Source organism: Lygodium microphyllum, chromosome 16, assembly GCF_053477565.2.
Source record: "Lygodium microphyllum isolate KBCC chromosome 16, Lygodium_microphyllum_v1.1.10, whole genome shotgun sequence".
Classification (NCBI taxonomy): Eukaryota; Viridiplantae; Streptophyta; class Polypodiopsida; order Schizaeales; family Lygodiaceae; genus Lygodium; species Lygodium microphyllum.
In genome coordinates, this window is record NC_141150.1 from 139648494 (window position 1) to 139658220 (window position 9727).

A 9727-nucleotide genomic window follows, 5' to 3' on the forward strand; every position below is an offset into this window, starting at 1 on the left:
GTGCCTAGAGCTTAGTAGAGACCCGTGGCGAGGGTGTGGTAGATGAGTGAGGAGTCAATGAAGAGTGTGTTAGGGTCATAGATGTAGATGTGATCATCGAGCTCTGTCTGTCCTTGTTGGAGAGGGTCAGTATATGCATGGATAAATAAAAAGATAATTAGAAAAAAAAATAGAACATTATACATTTATAGTTATAGATAAAGTCCTACCATATAGCAAGGTTTTGCTATGGCATCGCCTAGAGGAGGATTCTATTGTGTTGTGCTATGTGGCTCCGAAATATGCGTGTTATTGGATCAAAATATTAAGATTTAGGAAATGGTATACTTTTATATACATACATACAAACAATATATTATTTACGTAAACTAAGATTGAAACTTGTGAGCTCGTGGTCCTACATGTGGATCTTGTGAAGAGCCCTCATTTAGGCATACACGCCTCAAGGTATCATATAGTGTATGGATAGTCGCCTCTAACTCCTCATTGGAGAGCTACTCATACTCCACAATATCCTTCAGTATCTACTCCCTTGAGATGCCAACAACTGGCAAATAGGCCCCCCTTCAGAGCCAATAGTAACCCTGTTTGGCTAGAGGCTGTAAGCATAGAAATAATCTATTTGAAGAGAGAAAAATGTGAGTTTTTAGTCTTGCATCAAATGTCATCATGTAGCCAAAGTATACCTGGAGTAGTGCTTAAGGTGAAATGATTGATGAAGGGATAGTATGTTTAGGAACATGTGTCGTGAGGTAACATTTCTTAGTGAAGGGATAGCATATTTAGCTCCAGCTGCTCTAGGAGGTCCAAGAGTGCACAACTAGGAATTCAAAATGGCATATGAAAATATTAGCATGTAGTCAAAGTCACAAGCAAGCTTGTATGGGCATGTGGGAGCCCTTGAAGGGTAGCACAGAATGCAAAGTTTAGGGACGGTCATAATAACCCAAGCATGGGTGTAGCTGGTGCAAATGCAAGAGTGGTACCTCTTGTGCCTTTATATTTGTAGCCACGTCTAGCATGGTAGTGAGCATTTTTGGGCAATTGTGATTCGAATTACACTTGTGAATATGTTTTTGGAAGCAATAGTGCACATATTGCTTTAGGTCATTTGTGTCACAAGGCAATGTATTTGTTTGGTATGTAGAGTGGGCCGCACTAAATGCATGATTGTTTACCTTGAATGGAAATGTTTTATGCTTAAGATCTGTCACCACTATGGACCTCTTGGGAAGGCCATGATTGTAAGTCCAGTAAAGTAGTATGGATCTCTAGGGATGGCTATGGACATAAGTCTTGTGAAGCAACCATGCCTAGACATGCGTCTTGTAAATTAGTCATTATGGGTGGAACATATAAGATACCACGTGAGTTTAAAAGAAAGTATTATATTTAGTATAATTTACAAGATTATATCTACAAAAAGGGTTTTTGAATCACAATTTTAAAAAAATCTTAAGTTTAGTAAAGTAAAAGGGATCATTTTAAGGGCTTGTAGAATGTAAAGAAAGGATATTTCTTAATATCCTTTGAATGCATGTTATATCGATGATTTCTTATAGGTGAACCTCTTGGGGGATTCATGCATGGTTTTCACTTTGGTTCTTGAAGAACAAACAAGAGATGTGAGTTACTGTGATGTGACACTTTTGTCATGTGAGGTATTTTTGCGCATGGACCATTGTTATGCTTTTTGGAGTGCACTTGAGGATATTTCTTCCATTTGCGTACTTGGAAAATACATATTTGCACAAAGTATGGCTTTCGGAGCAATGGACACTATGACATGAACTATCATTCAATTGGTTATAGTTTATCAAAGATTTTGTGTTCATGATCTTGCAAGCTTCAATGATAGACTTGTGTTGAGGGCTTTTGTACATGTTGGTTGGCTGCTTTTGTGCACTTGATCTACTAATTGCTGATGTAAGCTTTGAGGATGATACGCAATTGATATGGGAGTGGATGAATCTCTCATTATGGTAGCTTGATGTGTTTGGACCTCTAATAGGAAAAGCGTATGCCATGTTGAGTTTGATGGTTGAATGGGATGGATTCATTAAAATGTATGTCATCTTTGGTTTCAAAATAATTTAGGGTTATAATTGTAGAGCATCAATGTAATGATGCTATTGAGAAAGTAGTTAGAACTTTCTTTAGATATTTTGAGACGAGACATAGATACTTTGGTAAGGAATTTGCATTGCCTAAATGATGCTATTGGGTGTGTTGCACCCTTGTCTTGGTAGATAGTGAGCTTTGAGACTTAATATGATAGCGTGGTAGACACGTAATCAACCTTGCTACATCATAAAATGCCATAACCACTATGTGTCTTAAAGCCATACCATGGTCAACACATCATTTGCCATCAGCAAGCACCACCACGGGCACCTCCACTTACTTGGTGTGCATAATGTATTAGTTAGGGTACTTTATTTGCTTTGCTATAGGGGCCTATATGAGCCATATCTAAGCTACTTTCAAGTGTTAGCTGGTTGATCCAACCAACTTACCTCTTGTGTAGGGTGGCACTCTCAAGGCTTATATATGGATGTCTCTTCCTTGACTCTCTTTTGTATTAGATCACATTACTTGGAGAGAGGGAGACTAAATGCACTATTGATCATCACATGGGCTGGTACATGTGTGGTTTGTAGTGATCGTTCTCATGCTTTGAGTTATGGATTCCATTGCTCATTCATCATCACTCTTTTTGAGTTCTTATGTTCTTTCACTGTGCATATTGTCATCATTTATTCTTTGTACTTTCACTTTTTTTCATATGCATATTCTCAATGGTATTAGATGGCTACAATCTTCAATTTCGTTGTTATTTTTTATTATGTTTAGGTATTGTGTTTAGGGACTACTATAAGTCTATAGTTGCATACACACATAGCCACTACCATAATGCATTCAATGATTAAGACGCACATTGATTGCCAAAGAAATTTCAGATTTCACACATAGTCTTAGCTTCGTGGATCTCCAGGACACTTCCAAGTTGCATGTGGCAATTCATTATCTAGAAGCACTGGCATTGGTGTATACATTGAGTTATTGACTTCACTTGTGATCAAGGATTGCATAGAAGGTGTCACAATAGACAAATTGGTTTCCTACATGGCATCCAAGGAGTCACTACTAAACTTCCATTAGTCTGGTCGTTGGAGGATATCTAAGCAGTTCTCAACATCAACAAACAAAAGCACAATCTTTTTTAGGGATTCGATTACTTCATTTAGCCCATGGCCCTAGGAATGACGGGGATAGGATGTAGAAAAATTGTGGAAGTTCCAATGGGCGATTGGTAGTTAGAGCCATGCCACACTTAAGTTCTGTTACTTAGTGTGGAGGGGCCCTATTACCAAGGCATTGGAGTCATCACACAAGTTTTGACTTGTGTGGACCCTCTTGTATAGCTTAAGGAAAAGATGGAAGCCCATAATCTAGAATATACTCCGTGATGACCCCTATAATCTATTCCTTGTGTAAGGTGATATGTATTCCAAATTAGGATAACTATATATTATTTAGAATCGAATGTGCTTTGGCTTTAGAACGATAACTAAACATAAAGGACAAACCATTTTTTGAACTCTCATTTTGGTCGTTTCTCTCCGAGGGCGCCAGGTTCAGAGACGTATTAACTGGTGAGATAGCTCAATACGATTTAAGAACGAATGGATAGTCAGTCCACTAGAACGTTATTTTATTCCTCTATCTTAATCAGGTTGACGCCGACGGACCCATACTACATCTCAAGAGGCTCAGCGCCTAGGCTATATAAATGTAAGCGATAGACTTGGGAGTGCTACAATATCAGTGGGTACACAGTTATATCATGCAGGGGAAGACTATGATCAGAGTTCACAGGCCTGTGCAGAGAGAGAGAGAGAGAGAGAGAGAGAGAGAGAGAGAGAGGGAGGGAGAATATGGGATCATTTGTGCAGGCTGCAGCAATTCTGAGCCACCACATCATAATGACCATGGAAACTAGCATCCATTTAGCAATTTGACTCAAGTAGCATGGTAATGTTCCCATTCCAGAGTAGGCATGCCTTTCTTCTCGGCCTTTTCTCAGAGAGACCCCAACTCCAACAACCCTCTGATCATAGCTCAGAAATTATAACTTTACAACCACCGATCATTTCCTCATCCTGTAGACAGGGTGACAAACCAGCCAGAAAACCTCCATAACAGTACCAGCTAGAAAATTTCCATAACAGTAGAAAACTTCCATAACCGCTGCATGCCCCTTCTCCAAGACTCAATGGTGCGATATAGAGAAGCTTCTGAGAGACTCCTTGTAAATACTTATAATGGAGCTGTGGTTCTATAGCCAGATGAAATTTAATACGATTGGAACCAATGACATCATCTTGTAAGAGTTGCAGTACTAGCACTGGCCTTGAGCAGCATGCAGTGCTAGCTGAAGCCAAAGCCCGGTGTTAGTCTTCATTCGAGCTTCTGCAGCAGTTGGACTCATCACAACCTTGCGGTGAATGATGGACGACAAAGCCCGGCCGGGGGGTTAGTCTTCATTCAAACTTCAGCAGCATTTGGACTCCTTACGAGACACACACAACTGTGGGTGAATGATGGACGACAGAAGAGATTAGCAACTATTATATGCTATGATATTCATACAGGATGACTGTTGCTCATATGTCACGACGGACTTGCCAATCTAGCCAATGACAAATGCACATTATAAAGCCTTGTACCAGACAGAACCTGCAGGCTAATCCTTTGTGACAATGTCATACACAGAGTCTAGAGATAAATCACGTGCAGACTCCAGAGCAGAGTCGACACGCGGTCATTAATACACCGAAAAAAAGCATGGAAATAAGTTTAAATAACGGATCGAAAAAGCTGCTACTCTTTAGATACAAAATCACTATCTTGGAAGCGTTGACAACTTCAAGACGATGCCTGAAATACAACAGATCATGCACACAGACTATGCCGGTTTGTTTAATATGAAGCTTAAGACTTAGATTGTCATGAGTCATGACGTTTCGCTAAACTGGTGCAGATACCTGAAACTATCGGCCGAGGAAATCGTTGCAGTGTTTGCTAATGGAAGACAATGCCTGAATTACTACAGCATACTCTGTACAGACTGTATTGGTCTTACACGGAGCCTAAACCTTACATTGTCATGACATTTCGCTAAACTAGCGCAAACACCTAAAACATTTGAGTACATCGTTTTCAATCCTTTATGAATCGCTGCATCCTGCGAGAACGTCAATGGCAGAGTAATTAGCAGACTGTAGGAGTGTTGAAGAAGTATTTCTACCCGAAATTGTTGAGAGTGGTAGCTCCATTACCTGTCGGCCGCATAGTCCATCGCATGAATAATGACTGTGATATTCCGGGTGCAGGAGTTTGAACTCAGGGCATCCACAAACACGTTGCAGAGGTAATCTGCAAGCCTGCCGCTCGCAGTAGAGATGGCTGCATCATTGGAAAACAAACTCCGTGTGGAGCCGTACTGCGAAGCGGCCTTGTCAAGCACATTTAACATCTCTGTGAAGGTCTGGTGCACCGTTTTCGCCCTTGGTAGACCTGCATCATTATCATCGTCTGCAGCTTCTGACTTAGGACTATACAACTGCCCCCGTTTTGCGAGCTCTCTGACAACCGCGTTTCTCAACTCCCGGGCATCGTATCTCTCCTTGCCGGCTTCATCGGGAGGAAGAATCCCCATTGAAATCGCAAAAGTCTGTAGGTTGAATGTGCGTGAAGGATCTGCATCCGCTGCGAAGTCTTGTGGAGAGTAAAGCAATCCTCCGTGGTAACTGGCGGCAGAGACCAGAGCTTCCAACAATGTTTGCCGGAGCTTGGCCTTTCCTCCTTCAAGTTCCTCCTGCTGCTTCTCCTTTAGCATCTGCGACCTGCTCTTTGGCCGCATCGAAGAAATAGAAAGCCCTACTAGAAGGAATTGAAAACGAATATTAAGGCTTGGTGTCTTTTGCTGTGCTTGGCATGCTGCATTGTGCTATTGTAATGTACTGCATGCAAAAAGCAGCATAGTGCATGCAAGCAAAAGGCAGCTATCAAGAAAAAGGCAAGCTATTTTGATGAAATCTGCTGCAGAAAAGCAGCAACCGTCATGATCATGATCATCTTCTCATGCAATTTAAGAAAGGGCGAGCTATTTTTTTGACGATCGTCTGCTGCAGAAAGCACCAGCAGCATGGAGAAACAAGTTCAAAAGGGACGACCGTTTTGAGAGCATCATCTTCCTTTCAGCAAATCTGCTTTTACCATCAGCGCGCTCCTGCAACATATCAACAGCCGCAGCTGTCACATATTCATCTGCATCTTGTGCCGCCGTCGCCTCAGGTGCTGCTGCGCGTTCTCGCTCCCTCTAATTCGTCTGTCGTTGGTACTTCCTAGCCTCGCTCTTGAGCATTCGTCTGAGACCGTCTACCTCTCTTCTCCGCTCCTGCATGATGCAGCTCCGACTGTGTGATCAGACAGATGAGGATGGGGCAACAAGTGTCAAGAAGAACCAAGGCCTCTATATATACGTGTATAGCATATTAGGCCCGTTACACACTCGGACAGCAAACGCTGAAACCTACAATCGGAATGGAATTTTGGCAAGTAAACCTTTGAAAAAAAACTGTCCTCCGCCTTTCGGACGGCTCAATGCCAATGGTAAATACGAGATCCGAGCTCTCTACCTTACTAGGATCGCGAATATTCTAACTTCCCCCCAACCTGAAACCAAGTTCCACAACCACGTATACAGCCTATGTATGAGGTCCTGCGCGCTCCCATATCGCCTGCAAAGTGCAGAGAAACCTAATACTATGAAGCTTTAGAACGCCTCTGTCTGGACGTCCCTTAAGAAGCCCAACAACTTCTTCTGACTGCAACTATATTCAATCTATTGATGAGCTGCCACCCCTTGCTAGAGGCCTTTTGCTAATTGGCATCCGTGATCCTCCCAAAGAGAGATGACGAAGGGACTCCTTCTGACACAGCACCATTTCCGGTCCAAGGTACCTCTTTCACTGAGTTTATCTACTGTTTAAAACACGCCCATGCACAGACAGATTTTCTCCTTCCAAGGGCAGCTGCGTACTCGAGGTGGCCTGCATAACCTCTTCAAACTCTTGCTTAGACAAATTAACCTCCCATATTGCAGATCCCAATCTTGCACTTTTCGGTTTTTAAATCTTCCTCAGTGCCTTAATTCAATGAGTATCGAGGCATTCCGAGTTTCTCTTGTTATTCCTGGGCAAAGATAGTATCACCTTTGGATCACTACTCTCCCTCGTTATAATTTTGTACCCATTAAGATGATGAGCTATGATCATCTCCTAGCAGATCCTGCATGATTCAGATAGATCCCATAAGCTGCTAGCTTCAAGCTAATAAATAAAAAGTATAAGAATAGATTTCTTTTTTCTATTTCTCTTTGATTCCATCAACTCGACGATATTCATATCCAGTGTCGCCAAAACAGCACTCAACACAAGAGGAGAAGGAGAAAATCGGGATTTAGGCTACCAGCATCGTCATCATCAACTGCAATTCCGTCATCGTCGCGAGAAGTTGGGAGGGGGACATGTCCACCGGTTTCGTCATCATCTCGAGAAGGGAGGGACTCGGGAGAGCTCTTCACCGAGTTCGTCATCAGACTACTACAAGAATAGTAGAGTGGAGAGGGAGATAAGCTAAGATATATCCAAGAGTGAGAGAGGCTATTCTGAGCTAAAGGGAAGGCTACATAATGAGCCTTAGACAAAGGATATTGGTAGCCTTTTTCTTGCTTGAGAATAGTGAGAAAGAAATAGGGAGAGAATAGTGAGGAAGCGAAGAAGAAGAAAAGACACATAGGCAAATGAGAAGGATAGAAGAGAATTAGAAAGATATAGAGGAGTAGAAGAGAGATTAGAGACAAGAAGGAACTTCTGAAATCAAAGAATTACATCGATATATTTCCTACTTATGACACCATTCTCATCGATTCCCCCTCTCCCCCATATTTGTATTGATCTCCCAATCACACCATCAACTAGGTTTATTAACCTTTCCGTTGCCCACATTGGAATCGACTTCCCCCCTTGCTCATATCCAAGGCTCGCTATTTCCCCCACTTTAATTCCGTATTTAAAAAAGTCTCATCACCTTGTGTTCCCTATCCCTATACCAAATTAGAAGCTATCGAGTCTACTCTTCCTAATCAATGCATCATATCAATTCTCTATATCACTACCCATATCACTATCCATATCAAATTACCAAGGAACCCCTAATTTTGGCCCAAATCACAAACTCCTTTTGCTCTTGTCCAAGCCCCACCTCGAAGATCATATGAGCATTGAACTAGGAAGCTCAATGAGGATTGGGCAAGGAGCTAAGCAAGGAGTGCGATTTAGAAGAGTTCTTGTTTTCATGACGACCCCCAAGAGAAGGAGCACTAGAGATAGGCAAGAGATTTATCGGACAAATGATGTTTCATCTACAATCCCTTTAAGCACTGGTTCTTTCACGTAATCTTATCACGTGACATAGAAAAATAATATCAAGCAAGTTCTTTTAACATTTCATCATTTTATCTTTGAAATACAAGGAGTTCCGCCCGTAGGCTTGTCCATAATCTGCCCGAAGGCTATCCAGTAATCACGAGGGATCACTATTCCAAGCTTCCGCCCGACAATTAGTATGCAGGCCTCGAGATCCAATCCCGAGTCACATTAGCCTCTTGTGCAGGACCCGGAAGGCGAGGGATTTACGGCCAGAGCCCCCCTGGCACCCAAGCGTCCTCCTACTCCAAGTAGAGCTTAACCGAAAGACCTCTCGCAGCGGGTTCGGTCCACGTTCCCGGCGGGGTTGACAACCCCCTTGGTTAGGGTCAGGCAGGCAGTCGGGGGTAACTGAAGCTGCCTCTCCCTTCAGGCCTTTTAACCTGAAGTATAGGTACTCATTTAATTTATAATTCATAATTCAAACAGAGCCCTAAAATCTCTAGCAAGCACAAACATTTCCATTAATCAACCCAGTTGTATGGCAAACCGCTAAGGAAGCGTTCTTTCCTTTTTGAGTGTATTAGCACGCGTTCCCAAGGTGTATTGTAAATTGGCAAGACCCTTTTACATCCCGGTGTTAGGGCATAACCAACTTGGTTAACCCTAAAGTGCTTTAGATATGCTAATTTCCGATTTACAACTTTCCTTATTTAGAAGGATATCCAAAAATACATCTTTTTGCAAGATAACTTGCGTAAGGATCTGCCGTCTTTGATGAGGGTTTTTCCCCTTTCTCCTTGTGAATCAATCACAAGACTAAATGATTTCATACCTGTTGCGCAAGTCCTGCGATGGAATAATCTGTTTAGATTCTTTAAGCTGACGTATGTCAGGCCTAGGGTTTCTTCTTTTAAGAACCTTAGGGACAAACCCTAGTTTCTTATCTTTATGAATTTATTGTCCCTATGGTAAGGAAAGTAGCCAAGTGTTTAGGGTATGAATGTTTCTATGTTTAGATTGGTTCAGTTATCTTTTGGAAGGTAATATTAATCATCTTGTCACGGTTTTACTAACCTTGTGACAATTTACTTTCCCAATCAATACAGTTTAATTTGGCATATAGCATAATGCCAAGGTGATACAAAGAGCGACAATACTCCTTGGGACAAAAAGGCCTAGCTGTGAAATTGGTGTATACACACTTTATTAGTCCCCAAGTCCTCAAATAG